General features: G+C 46.9%; 1 protein-coding gene across 1 annotated transcript in view; it reads right to left on the reverse strand.

Moving 5' to 3' along the window:
- Window positions 1-15,449, reverse strand: part of CAMK1D (calcium/calmodulin dependent protein kinase ID) — a 398,793-nt gene that overhangs the window by 42,674 nt on the left and 340,670 nt on the right. The window lies entirely within an intron of this gene.

Below are 15,449 nucleotides of genomic sequence, written 5' to 3' on the forward strand. Positions count from 1 at the left end.
TGATGCGTTTTGAGGAAGCTGCCTCTTCCTCAGCTTCTGGACATGATTTCAATGTAGACCAAACAAACAAATACCGGTATATGTTACTTGATTAATTTAAATAAAAGAAGCATCACTGGGACAGCACTGGTCCAGGATCATTTTTCCTTCCTTCTCTTTATGATATTGAATGACCACATGTGTTTTACCTCGACGTTGATCCCCACGACCAAGCAGTATATCCACATCATCTTTCAACTATTATAGTTCTGGTTTTTCAAGGTGAGAAACCACTAGTCTCCACTCCCCCGTTATCCATTGTACTTGAGTATCACTCTATGCTGCTCTCTTATTATCTATAGTCTGTGTGAACTAACCTTCCTTGGATCTCCATACACATCTTCCCCTCTGCTGTTATCTTCAACACAGACAGAAGGGATAGAAAGAGCAGGGAGACCTGCCAGAAGCAAGATTAATGCTCTGACTGATTTATGTCAGATTCAGCAGCACCAGCAGCAAGGTGAAGGACACAGACTCTGCAGAAGGAAAATGGTAAGATATCTTTTAATAAAGACTATTCAGAAATTTGCTTAATTTTGCATTTGGGAAGCAAATGAATAAATTATTTTAAAAAAAGTGCAAAGGTGTCCATAGCCTTCCCCCTTAAAGACCAGGCTAATTTTCATATTTTAGCTTTCGTTTTTAACTCTATGCCTTCCTGGAGCCATAACTTTTTGGCCGGCATGGCAGGCAAGTGTAAAGTAAACTACAGAGATCACATCCAGAAACTCAGCCAGCAAACTTAAAAACTGCTACCAAACTTCCTACAGAAGATTATCAGAATCTAAGGCTACTGCTAGGTGTTCACCAGAGCCTGGTGCCTGGCCAAATGGACTTGGAACTACTGAGGCATGCGCCACTCCTGATCTTCCTCAGCACTAGTGCACGGACCAAAGCGGCTGCTACTGGGCAGAGAGACAGGCACTGGCAGATCACAGATAGGTAAGTTCATCATGACACAAATATATAGTTGCCATGGATGTCTGATGGAAGACAGGTAATGTGAATGTCGCTGGAGGTGCAGGTTGTAAAACATCCAAGCAAGCCAAAGTCCCATTGGGTGCATGGACATTCTCCTGATGACAATCTCCTTCCTGGGTGACTTGTACGTCAACTTGTAGCTGAGTCAGGAAAGTAGCCAGTTGTCATCAATGGAATATCAGTCAGAAAGCAGCAAGCCAGTAGATCAAAAAAAATTAAAGTCATGAGAAAAGAGAGTATTTGATATCAGTTCTGGAACCAAAATAACAGGGAAAATAAATCCAATGGAAGAGACAGGCTAAGATCAGGATCAGAAGTCAGTCAACATAACAAAGATGTTATGGACAGTGGATGTTAAACCACTGCGTCAACCAACCGGTTTGACTTTTGCCTAGACTTAAAAGGGTTTTCCAGGATCAGCTGTTTGAGAAGGCACTGGTGCTCCTGTGAGCGCCGCTGCCTTCTCACAGCTTACCAAGCACAGTGTCGTACATTGTATAGTGGTTGTGCTTGGTATCAAGCTCAGCCCCATTCAGTTGAATGGGGCTGAATGGGGCTGAGCTGCGCCTATGCCACGTGACCTTTGAACATATTGTTACTGGTCTAAGCGAAGCTGTGAGAAGACCACAGTGCTACTGCAAGCACTGCTACCTTCTCAAACCCCCACGGACCAGATACTGATGATCTATTCAGAGGATAGGTAATCAGTATTAAAATCGGAGAAAACCCCTTTAAGGTCGTTATCCTGTCAGTCCCCTGGTATTCACTCTTTAACCACTATACAGGGATCTGGACTTCACTTCGTTTTGGATAAGTCCTAGTGTGGTTGGCTGCTGACCCACAGTGACCAGAGTTGCAAAGCACAGAGGAATCAGACAATACTTGTAGTCAGGAAACAGTCACAGGTCAGGGCAGGCAGAGTTCCTGCAAATCAATGAAATTCGTTAGAGGACAGAGCAGGCAGCAAATAGTCAATGCAGTAAATGATCTAAGGTCAGGTCAGGCAGCAAAGGGTTAGAATCAGTAAACAAGCAGAGGTCTGTACACAGGCAGAGAAACAGAGCAGCACACCTTCACTAGGAACTAGCAAGCTAGATAACCTAAAGTTTAGGCACTCTCCCCTAGGGAACGGAAGAGCGATTGCAGGAATGGTCAAAGGAGATGATTGCTGCAGCTGTCATCTTCACTGCCAATCAGGCAGTTATTGGGAACATTCAGTTCATTCAAGTTAACAGTCTGGGCATCAGCCCCCTGTAAACTGGCCTTAAAGGGGTTGTGTCACTTCAGCAAGTGGCATTTATAATGTACAGAAAGTTAATACAAGCCACTTACTAATGTATTGTTATTATACATATGGCTTCCTTTGCTAGTTGGATTCATTTTTCCACACTGATCTCATGCTTGCACACTCTGGTGGCCGGGATCGTGGGAGCGCACATAGGCTGGTGCTTTTTATCTATAGAGTGCCGTCTAAATGTGCTGCCAACCACCCGATGAACGAGCAAAACGCTAGTTCATCAGGTGATCCTGTCGCTTGTGCAGGCCCCACAGATCATGGCTTCTGAGCAGCAGAGCGTGCTGTCTAAACAGCGATCTGCAGCTCAGAAGCCATGATTCTGTATGAGGACGAGGGATCGCTATAGCAATTCCCCGTCCTCAAACAGTGACGGAGATCACTGCATGTATGTGTCTCTACACATTGGTGTATGGCTAAACACCTTTGTCTAACTTGACCAACTATTAATTGGTTTAGTTTGAGACAGAATTGTATGCTGGAATTATGGTGACATTTTGGCACTAAATTTTGCATATTAGGTCACTCCCCTTCACACAAAGCCATACCCCTTTTCCATCAAGCCACACCCCTTATTAGGCTAGGCATAGATAATTTCTCTAAACCTGGATATGACAAATTGTGACACATGTCGGTGACATTTGCTCCAGAATCGAGGTGAAGAGTAGTAAATCTGGGCCAATAGACCGTATTTACTGTCTGGTGAGAGTTGTATGAACGCATCACAGTATTCTTATTAACAATCCTAGAAAACATACTTCGTTTTAGCTTTACTTGTGTTCTTGACATATTGAGATAAAAAGGCAGCAGAAACACCTTCCATCTGTTGAGAAGAGGTTTCAGTCTGTTAACATAACCGCATACAACAATTTTAGCTGAACTCCGACTTGTGTATGCAATGCAAGCATGGAGCCATCTGGTGGTCTAAATGCTTCGTCATTAAATTGTCCACACCGAGGGAAGACATTTCACAGTTCTAAACATCTTGAACATCTTTTGGCAAGCAGGTATAACATGTCTGTGCAGAGAAGGAGCAGAGATTCTTTATCCGTGAGCTGCAATTTTCATCTGAATTTTCTTATCATATTACTAGGATTCCATTTTTTTAACTCAACTTTTAGGAAGAATTTGAAAAACAGAATTTTTGGTTAAGGATTTACTAATTACATATAAACTAGTTTATTCCCATTCTTCGCCAAAAATATTCATGCAATATGACAGTATGAACAGGGCTGTACTACTGCTCTGTTGTGTTTCTGGCCATAAATGGGCTGCCATGGAAGTGCATGAAGCCTCTACTGCACCTCTGTATGGCTCTGGTTTCATAAGGCGTATTCCATAAGATTCCGACAGAAAAAACTGTGGCATGTTCATACAGGCTATTCCCTGCCGGACCTCTGCATGCGCTGGCATTGCCAGAGGTTTGTAAGGCTCCGTCCAGCCCTATTCACTGTAATTGGGACCGGCAGAGAGCTGGACGCATTCCAGCAAATATTCAGAGAATCGGCTGGAAGAAAACTGCTGGGTGACGGAATTTACTGCTGGATCTCTGACGCTAGTCTGCAACTAGCCTAAGGTCCCCTGCACACGAACGTGTGCACCCCGTGGTCGCGCTGCGGCCAGCAAAATGCGGGCCGCAATGCACGAACACAGTCTGTGGGGCAACCGCAGCGGATCGCGGACCCATTCACTTTATTGGGTCCGCGATCCGGCCGTTCCGCAAAAAGATAGGACATGTTCTATCTTTTTGCAGAACGGAAGTACGGGACGAAACCCCACGGAAGCACTCCGTAGTGCTTCCGAAGGGTTCCGTTCCGCACCATTCAGCATCTCCGGATTTGCGGACCCATTCAAGTGAATGGGTCCGCATCCGTAATGCGGAATGCCCACGGAACGGCACCCGCGTATTTAGGATCCGCAAATGCGGTCCGCAATACGGCAACGGGAAGCACACGTTCGTGTGCAGGGGGCCTAACACTGCTAAATATTGTATTCCACCCACTATAGCCACACTACTGGTTGATGCAAAATGCATCAGAGGTATGTGCATTTCCCAAAACACTATATTTCATGGTGTAGCTTTTACATTTCCATCATGCTTTCATAGTAGATCAGGAGATTTCTGCTGCCCTATCTGTGAAGTTGATCTGTGTGATATGTGTAAGGCCGATTCATTGGCCTGTATTTGTGGGAGGGGCTTGGCTGCCTACTTCAACGGCCAGCGCCCTCCCACAATCGTACGACGTGCAGAGTTTCGCAGGAAGCGTGCACTCGTACCTGGCACTTCAGTCCAGCAGGCAGGGTAAGTGGAAGTCCGGTTGGCGGTCGGCCCCTAGGTGAGTGGGGGCCCTCACGCTCCGGACCGCATCACGGTGGGGATCCAAGCCAGCGGGGGGCGGGACCTCGACGGAGGAAAGGCTCCCTCCTCCCCCGTCCACGTTGTGCGCTGTCTGTCTCCAGCGGGGGGGGGGGGGGGCGGAGTCGCGACGGAGACAGCGCTCCCCTCCTCCGCCGCTCGGAGAAATAGTGTGGCAGTCACCTACCGGCGGGGGGCGGGGCTTGTGATGGAAAGGACTCCCCCCCCCGCCGCCTCCGATATCTGGCCAGCGCTGCGCCGTTTCCCCACGTGGTGGGTGTGCCCAGCTGGCGGTGGGTCGGCCCCTCAAACGAAGGGGGGCACCCCCGCACTGGGCGCACTGCCAGGGAGCGGTGAGGCCCCCCACGCGGCAATATCCACTGACCGCGTTGTTTGGGAGCCCCCCCTACACCGGTTTCATGCCAGAGAGCCGCGCTACTCCCCACGCGGTAGAAGTGCTCAGCCGGCAGGCGGGTCGGCCCCTTGGGCAGAGGAGGGCACCCCCGCACTGAGCGCTCTACCAGGGAGCCGCGCTAGCTCTCCACGTGGCTCTCGATCCGTGTTGGTGTGGGGCGGGGGCCGTTGCGCAAGGGGTACCTCCCACTCTAGTCCACGGTGCCAGGGAGCTCTGCGCTCCCCACGCGGTTATCGTGGAGGGGTGCGGGGGACGCAATGGCCCCACTCCTCGCCTTCACTAAAGTCTGGCACGGGCCGCCGTGCCGCATAGATAGGTAGGGCTCCGTGACAACGCTAGGAACAGTCGGGGGGAACAATGTTAGTCAGCGGCTAACTCCCTTCCACCGGTCGCCCTTTAGCTTGCAGCTCACGTCCAGGTTGTGCTGTTTCACAAGCTTTCCGCGGTGGTCAGTGTGTAGATTTCTGAGTAGGTAAGTACATCATATCTCCCCTGTGTGCATTTCTGGGTGGCGGTTCCTGGCCACTCCCTCACGGTTCTTCTGGTGTTAGTGTGCGTAGCTACACGGGGGCAGTACACCCTTTCCATACGTTGCTAAACAGTTTCACGGATGCTGGTGGTCGTCCAGTTTAGCCTGTCACTTTACGTTACTGTTTCCACAGCTGTGATGTCACACGCATCAGACATCGTCGAGGCGTCTGTGGACGAGAACGTAGCAGGAATGTCCGAGGGGGGCAGTATACCGTCCCTGCGAGCATGGACCATCCCCAGGCTTATGTCGGAGCTGACGAAGAGGGGCATCCCTTTCCCGGCTTCCGCCAGGAAGGCGGAATTATATCAGCTGTGGAAAGACTCCTTGGTGCCCAGTAGTGATGATCCCCCCGCGACCACGATGCAAACGTCACTTGCTCAGTTGCACGCTATGCTGAACAGTCTGACATCTGCTGTCACTTCAATACAGGCGAGGTTGGAGTCAGTCGAGGCTCACGGCTCGGTCATTCCAGTTTCTTCCCCTGAGGTTCCGGTCGCTACCACCTCTGCTGTAGGGGAAATCCGTACTGTCCAGGCCATCCCCAATGTGGCTCCGTCTCATTTCGTCCCGATCAGCATCAGGAAAGACATCCTAGAGGGTAGGGATGTTAATCTCGCTTCATTGCTGATAGCCTCCAGGGACATATCTGACAACAAAGTCATAGCTTGCGGGGAAGTCTCGGTGGTGCTGAGAGGCCGTGACCACAGGCTTAACCGCAAGTTAACCATCCCGGAGTTCGTCATGGCGTTTAGCCTTTTCAGGGATGTCATATGTTCTGCCAGGCCGGACAGGAGGGAGGAACTCGATCTGTACCTCTTTCGGGTTACAGAGTTGGGTCATAGGTATGGAGGGAATTCGTTTTACGATTATCATTGTTCGTTTTCAGCCAAGGCAGCAGCTGCTCTCTCTCAGTTCCAACATGTCACAGATTGGTCCAACCTAGATACAGAACTATTCTGCAGGCATTTTGCAGGCCTGAAAGCTCCCTCCTGTTCCGCTTGTCAGTCCATCTTCCACTCCGTAGAGTGGTGCCACAAGTCAGCCGCCAGCACTTCCTCATACCCCTCCAGCTCGTCAGCTGGGCCACTCAATGTTTTCAGACCCCCCAGTTCGGTGGATAAGCTAGGCCGGCCCATTGTTCAGCTAGGAAGGGCCCAGATCTGTAACAATTACAATTACGCATCTTGTAATTTCGGGCAATGTCGTCTGTTACACATCTGCACCAACTGTTTCAGGGCTCATCCCAGAGTCGCATGCTCATTAAAATCAATGAAAAATTACATGAGTGTGGTCAATACCAGTTGTTTACAGGAGTACTTGCAAGGTCACCACAATCCAGGGTTCGTGCAGTTCCTGGTGTCAGGGTTTCACGAGGGCTTCCATACAGGGTTAATCACGACTCCAGAATTCACGTACGAGTGCAGGAACCTTCAGTCTGCCGAGAGGAATCCTAATTCTGTAGACACATTAATAGAGTCCGAGTTGAACAAAGGGTTCTTGATCGGTCCTTTCGAAGTGCCTCCTTTCCAACGGTGGAGAGTCAGTCCTGTGGGGGTGGTCACGGGCAAATTCAGCAAAAAGGAGAGACTCATCATTGACTTGTCAGCCCCACATGGTTCCCAGGTCCCCAGCCTCAACTCCCTTATTCCTTCAGAAGAAGTAGGCATGAGATATTCTTCAATTGACCAGGCTATTGCCATCATCATGAAGTCAGGTCCCGGGTCGATGTTGTCCAAGGCCGACATATCGGATGCCTTTAAGTTGCTTCCCATCATGCCTGCGCTCTGGCAGTGGCACGGCATCAAGTGGAAGGACCTATACTATTTTTCCACCAAACTCACCTTCGGTTCCAAGAGCAGCCCGTGCTGGGGAAGTTGTTGAGGTGTTTTTTCCAGTTAGGTGTCCCGGTCTCCCCCAAGAAAGTAGAGGGCCCGTCCACAGTTATCACCTTTCTGGGCATCGAACTAGACTCCCAGGACATGTTAGCTAGGTTACCTTCGGACAAACTAGTGAGAATTAGAGAAGTCATCCATAGGTTTGCAGTCACAACCGTGGTCACTAAGACTGATTTACGGTCACTACTGGGCATGTTGAATTTCGCCATGCGCATCATTCCGCAAGGCAGGTCGTTCATATCCCGCCTGCTGGCGCTCTTGGTCACTGCCCCGGAGCAGGACAGCCCAGTGTGTCTGGACAGTCAGGCCTTAGCTGATCTCCACATGTGGGATCAATTTCTTGGTCAGTGGAATGGGGTGTCCTTGTTCGTACCCGAGTTGTCATGTCAATCTCCTGTAGTCTTCTCAGATGCGGCTGCGAGCTCAGGTTTTGCCGCCAATTTTGGCACCCACTGGGTCGCAGACGAATGGCCTGCCGAGGTGAGACAGATCCCAGGGTTCCTCCAAACCTCGGCACTATTCGAACTGTACCCCATTGTGGTAGCCTTTCACGTATGGGGCAATCATTGGGTGAATCGGTCTGTTTTGTTTGTGACTGACAATACAGCAGTGGTAGACATTGTAAACAGTGGATTGTCAAAGTCAGCTCACTGCATGTGTCTCCTAAGACGGTTAGTGCAACTCTCCCTACATTACCATTTCCATATTTATAGTGCGCATGTGCCAGGTTCGCAAAACTTGGCTGCTAACGCCTTATCGAGGGCTAATTTCTCCCTTTTTTCGCAGGTCATGCCAGAGGCAGATGTAGCGGGCGCTACCGTCCCTCCTCACGAGTCCTTAATGCTAGCGTAACCAGTCACCTAGAGACGGCCCACGCTTTGATATTCCCTTTCACAAACACGACCAGGGCATATAACACCGGGTGGAAGGCGTTTTGCAGGTTTCAGGGGGAATGTCCTCGGGGAGAATCCAGTTTTGTAGAGTACATCTTGGCGTTCATTGGATACTGCCACTCAGAACTCAATCTCTCCCACAATACGGTGAGGTCATACTTGTCGGGAGTACAACATTTCCTCTCCGTCAGTCATCTCGAACGGGCGTCGGTGTTCTCCATGCATGCTGTCAAAGCAGCGCTTAAGGGTTTGAGCAAATGTGGGCCCCAAGGCCAAGTGCGTAGGCAAGCGATCACCAAGCTCCTTTTCCGTAGACTATCTGACGTCCTGGATAATAATCCTTTCAGGGTTTTGCCCAGCTTGGTACTCAAATCCGCCGTCTATCTAGCCTTCTACGGCTTCTTGAGACCTGGGGAGTTCACTTGTTCTCCTGGCAGTAGCAGGTTTCTCACAGTCGGCCAGCTGGTCCAAAATGCCGAAGGGTACGTGCTACTGCTGAGGACGTCCAAAACCTCACAGGTGGGCCCCCCAGTCCCGTTGTCCTATTTCCCCACGTCTCATCAATGGTGCCCCGTCACGGTTCTCCGTCAACTACGGTCAGCCTTGTCGGGGTCCGGGCCAAATAGTCCACTGCTGCCATTTGGGGTGGTTCCACTCACCACCCATCAGTTCGTGTCCCACGTACGTTCCCTTGTGGCCAGCTTGGGCGGCGACCCTGCCACAATCTCAGGACATTCATTCCGCATAGGTGCTGCGTCCGCGGCCTCCAAAAATCAGGTGCCAGCACATGTCATTCAGAAATTAGGGCGTTGGCGCTCCACGTGTTTTAGCCGTTACATACCTCACCCCGAAACTGAGATGTCAACGGCTTTTCAGAATTTGGTTTTGTAATTACGTTGTAATAAAATTACTCCTGCCAATCAGTATGTCTTTTTGCCCTCTTTCAGGCGTCCCTCCACGACGCGGTTGCGGCACAACTCTAACCGCTTAGGGGTAGGGTATCTCAGGTAGGACTGGGTATGTTTTTGGTTGCCACGACCACAAGTGTAAGGCCGATTCATTGGCCTGTATTTGTGGGAGGGGCTTGGCTGCCTACTTCAACGGCCAGCGCCCTCCCACAATCGTACGACGTGCAGAGTTCCCCCTCCCACCCACCCTTTTCACCTGTTACTCTCAAAGGGGATGCCCTCTTTCAGGCGTCCCTCCACGACGCGGTTGCGGCACAACTCTAACCGCTTAGGGGTAGGGTATCTCAGGTAGGACTGGGTACGTTCTTGGTTGCCACGACCACAAATGACTTTATATGACTTGAAGAAAGATTTCTAAGTAGAAATCACAGTCATTCCTGAAAGGGCTCCTATGAGAGACTGTAAGAGTCCTGATTACTCCACCCACACAGGATGACTGACAGCCTTCTCTATACACATACAGACACTGAGAGAGCTGTCAAACATCCTGTTTGGGCAGACTAAGCACAAAGCATCACTCCCTCTATCATATCCTGCTCTCAGGGCATCAAGAATCACCTACCAGGTTCTCTTTAAAGATTTCACCTCTCCTGACATGTCTGTTTTAGATTACATTACCCATGTAATATCAATTCTGGAGCATCTGTTCTTATGACTTTCTGTTGTGAGGTTCCTTTGTTATTCCATGTGTTATGAAAGAATTGCCAGAAGTTTGCAATGAAGGTCCAGTTGGGTGTTACCAGTTTTTTTTTTTGGGGGGGGGGGGGGGGGGGGGGGGGGGGGGGGTCTCTGCACAGTCTGACTTTATCCAATCAGTGCTGCCAAGGCAGACTGTGCAGAGACACACTCCCAACTGGTAACATCCAGATGGACCTTTATTATTATTATTAATTTATATCATGAATAATACGGTAATGGCACATAAAAGTCATAAGAATAAAGGCTCCATGGGGGATGCAAAACAGACACATCAGAAGTTACAGCCACATCGTCTGAATAATCCACTAAGCAAACCAGTATATTATTTCATTAGTTAAATAAGTTTACAGATTTCTGTACAGTAAGCTTGATACAATGAATAATAAATGAATACAATACCATATCATATAGTGCAGGGATCAGCAACCTCCAACGCTCCAGCTGTTCTGAAACTACAATTCCCAATATCCTCCTTTCACTTTTATGGGAGTTACAAGAACAGCTGAGTAAGTGTGTATGCTGGGAGTTGTAGTTTCACAGCAGCTGGAGTGCCGAAGATTGCTGATCCCTGATACAGTGTATATACTAGGTTATTCTAAAAACCCCTAAAGACCTGACATTTGTCACAGTTGAGATTTGGGTATTCAGGTATTCAATCTTGGCACCTGTGATGCGAACATCCTGGGGAAATTAACTGGTGTATGTTTCAAACTAAAGTCCCAAAGTATGCCTCTGTATTCCATACAATGGCATATGTTGCCCGAAGGATCAAATACAAAAGAAACATACTGTGCTGTAAATGTTCCTTTCCAGGATGTCGATCCTGAAAAACGTAGTCAACTTTGCTTTCCCATACAGCTGAAAAAGAGGTATGCAGATGCTTCCCCCCGAATATATGCTAAAAGGACACTCTCTTGGCATACATCGACACCATGTGAAATGTTCTCTTCTATTTCTGGTTGTGCTAATACAACTATACAGTAGGGGGAGCACTAACACCATGATGCCTTATTTAATTAACCATACTATAAATTTCCCTGTAAAAGCTGAGCTTCTGCTTTGGCTGGTGGCTAAAGAAACCAGTGACAATTTTGTGAAGACATGATTTCCCTAAAGCTGTCAGCATCTGTTACTGATAAATATGTGCATCTGGATTTGTCATGTTCATAGATAAATTAGGCACATGTTTTTGCACCAACAATTTTAATCAGAATTTGATGTAAATCCTGAAAAATATAATGTAACAAAAGTACAAAAAATATTTGTGGAAATGAACCAGCATAGATTTATTTATGACCTTCTTTAGTACATGCTGAAATTTGCGTAAAATAGGTAATTTTGTCTTCCAAAAAAGTGTGATCCAGCAGAGGTGAAAATAGTGCAATGGCACTTGCTGGAAGATAAATGTGCCACATCTTGCTGGACACTTTTCTTTGCTGCCTCTTGGTTCACTTACTTTATGGCACCATACAATGACAAATCTCCTCTTAAGGCGGGTTTACCTGGCCCGATGTTCAGGACAATTATCTGTAAGGAACGTTCCTACAAATGCTCATCGGCCCATATAAAGGTGGCGCATATCACCCGATGAATGAGCGAAGTGCTTGCTCCTTGGGTGAATCTATCTTTCATGCGGACATCTAAATCATTGTTTCTGGGCAGCATACTGTGCTGTTTAACAGTGATCTGCTGCCCAGAAACAATGCATATGTATGAGGATGAGCAGTAGCCGTCTCTCATCCCCATACAGTGGAGGTGATCGCTGTATATAAATGCAGTGCTTCACCTCCACTGATGAGCAGACAATTGTTGGGAAAGATCTCCCTTCCCGACAATCACCTGCTCCTTCGGGCAGTGTAAATCCAGCATTAGTCATGACCCCTTTTCTAGACAGTTTTCAAAATTGCTTTGTGCGGTGTCAAAAAGTGTTTAAAACTCATAAATTCAGTGCACATGTAAAATCTGAGGCAGAATTATGGCGCATTTTTCTTAGTAAATCTCTGTCATTGTTTTACTTAAAGTAGGACTAGTAATAAAGGAGGTTGAAGTCAGGAATAATAGAGATGAAACGAATCAGTACAGATTGAGCGTCGTTCTATCAACTGCACTGCATTTACTTTACAAGGAAATGTCAAACACAAGCTATAGATACTGTATGTATAAAAGATTTAGAATGACAGACTGTGGGGCAGACTTATTGGCTGCTCCACAGTTTTTTTGGTAATAGATAATTGTCTGTATTTGCCAGGACTTCTCCTTGGCTCTGCCACACACAACATCTTCACACTAACTAGTGTCAGGACGTCATTTTTGGCGGCACCAAAGAGAAGCCCCACCTGAAGAAGAGGAAATGGGAGAGGTAAGGGGGTGAAACCTTGAGATCTAGAATATGAATTATGGTATCTGGTCTGGGGTCTAAATGAGGCCTGGCTTGGGGTAAAGACTGAAGTGTGAATAGTGTTGTCTGGCAGTAAAAAGAGAATATTCAGAAACACGTGTATATTCTGTCAAACCCTGCTCCATGACAATCCATTCCAAAACCAACCCTACCCTCTGACCAACTCTGCCCAATAACAGGTCATGCCTCGAGAAATCATGCTTTGTCAAAGTTAAGGTGCTCCTAAAAATTTTAGCCTGAATTTTGGCACAGTGATTATAGAAATAAGCAAGTCTTGATTATGCTATTATCAGAGGAGTGTCCTTGGAAATAAGATCCATTACTGCTTCTGATAGAGACTCTCTGCTCTTCATGGTGCAATTATATGAATAAAGGCACAGCTAGTAGAAAATACCTCAAACACAATGCTAGAACGTTTCTACTTATCTGAAGGCTTTGATGGTGGAAAGAAAAGGTCCCATTAGTGTGTAAAACTAGCAATACAATCAACGTAGAGATACTGACAAAATAAGTAGCATGACTACCAAAATCTACTACCCCCCACCAAACATGAAAGAAAACGTAGCTAGCACCTGGTTCCATTTAATAAACTTTGGGAATAAAGAAATGTTCTATTCAGTACTGGCAATTATGTTGGTATCATGAGACATCGGACTCATGAACATCAATCTTCAATTCTGTGCACCCTTTCCTTTTTGGTGCTAAGTGCTAATGTTATCACTTCGCCTCTCCTTTTTCCATTGGCACAATACTGTGCCTGCAGCACATCTGTCTTTGCTTGCCTCCATTACTTTCCTACTGATAAAATACTTTAACCTTGTGGTAGCCTCTTGTTCTGATGTTTCCTCAAGTCTGACAAATGCTGTTCTATGGCATTCCCCCAGGAGGACTCTGAGACTCTCTGTCACACTGCCTTGTGACAGATGACTGCGACGAGCACTGTCCTCTCAACAATCTTTAGTGCTGAACAAGGAGGCTGGCCGCTGGAACTATTTAAGACATACTTGTGTTTTAAGAAATCATAGCTAATGAGAGGAGATGTATATACTCTATTGGGTTACTCAATTCCTTTCAAGGGATTTGTGGTTTTTGCTCTAAAAAGGGCAAGAAGAGCATAATTAGTCTTCTAAGATCAATATTTGGAGCTCTTATGCCAATTAGTAACTAAGACAGTGAGCTAAATGCTGATACAGAAGTCATATTCTTACAACACAGGAAATATGCAACATTTCCTCAGCTGCCATTCCAAAATGGCTCATTTCAATTGTTCTTTCATAAGAATATCATTTAGCTTTTTAAAAGACATTCTTAGGGTGCTTTCACAACTAGCGTTTTTCTTTTCCGGTATTGACTTCTGTCCTAGGGGCTCAATGCCGGAAAAAACTGATCAGTTTTATCCTAATGCATTCTGAATGGAGAGCAATCCGTTCAGGATGCATCAGGATGTCATCAGTTCAGTCCCTCTTACGTTTTTTGGCCGGAGAACATACCGCAGCATGCTGCATTTTTCTCTCCGGCCAAAAATCCTGAACACTTGCCGGAATGCTGGATTCAGCATTAATTTCTGTTGAAATGTATTAGTGCTGGATCCGGCATTAAAATTGACGCATTGACGGATCCGTTCTTTCAGTCCGCGCATGTGCAGACCTTTAAATCTGTGAAAAAAATAAATACCGGGTCCGTTTTTCCGGTATTTAAATATACAGTTTTTCCGGTATTTCAATGCATTTATTAGACGGATCCGCTCCTGGATCCGTCTGACAAATGAATCTGTTTGCGTCCAGATTGCCGGATACGGCAGGCAGTTTCAGCAAAGAAACTGCCTGCAGGAATCCTCTGATGCAAGTGTGAAAGTAGCCTTAGAGTAAAAAAATATCAAAATTTTAATGTTCCTGATAAAACAGCATTTTAAGTCCTTACAAGAGCTGTCTCATCATAGCTTCTTATGGGACCCCAGCAGTGGCTTAACTAGAAATGACTGGGCCCCAGAGCAAATATCTCAGAAGGTCCCCTTCCCCTCCTAACAACTTATTCCGAACCCCTCCTCTCATGCAACCTCCACTCATGTGGCTTGTCAAGATGTCGCTCTCAGATGAGGCCTGGCAGCCGTTCGGTCCGTTTCCTACAGTGTCACTGTATATTATGTCATAGTATAATACTGTTGAGGAGGCCCTGACAATAAAATCTTTTAGTCCTCATCCTGGGTGGGCCTCTTTGAAGTTCAGGCCCTAAAGCAGCCCCTTCTCCTTTAGCTACGCCCCTGGACCCCAGCAAATTAGGGTCATACACATTAGATAAAAGTTGGTTTATGGTCGAACAACTGCGAAATAAACAATCATTTAGGTGAATGATCGTTTTGCAGATGCCCCAAGTCCATACAGTAATTCATACTGGCTGTACATGTTCGATGACACCAGGGGAATAATTATCTTTCAGGCAATGTCCGATCTTTGAAAGATCTTTTTTTCCATCTATTACATAAAAATTTACAGAAAGCGTTAGAAAAAGTCTTTTCAGATGATGATGGTCTGTCATAGGTTATTATATTTCACCCGACAAACGATTGTTTTGGATGAAATCATCCATTTGATAAACTTTAGCCTAAGATGTATGGGCACCAATTGGGAACTTCCCTGGCAGACGCTGTAGTATGCAGATGACTGTAGAGTCTGCCCATTCAATCCAACCCTGTCTGCATAACAACCAATGATCCTATAAATATAGATAAATTTAAGGCCCATTTAGAGGCCAAATATGCCAAGAATCAGTATATTTGTTAGGTTGCGGCTGGTTCTCTGCTGGTCACCATTATAGTTAATGGGGCAAGAAGGAGACTTTCATGCTTCTGGCAATGCCGAAATGCAGAGAGATCTGCCAGGCTGTTCCCTGCCGGGTCGATAGCGCTAGTCTGAAACTAGCCTTAGACCTGTATTTTATGCAAAGCTGAGCTCTGTAGCATCTCAGTCTAGGTTAATCCAT

The sequence above is a fragment of the Bufo bufo genome, chromosome 1 (assembly GCF_905171765.1).
Source record: "Bufo bufo chromosome 1, aBufBuf1.1, whole genome shotgun sequence".
NCBI classification, from domain to species: domain Eukaryota; kingdom Metazoa; phylum Chordata; class Amphibia; order Anura; family Bufonidae; genus Bufo; species Bufo bufo.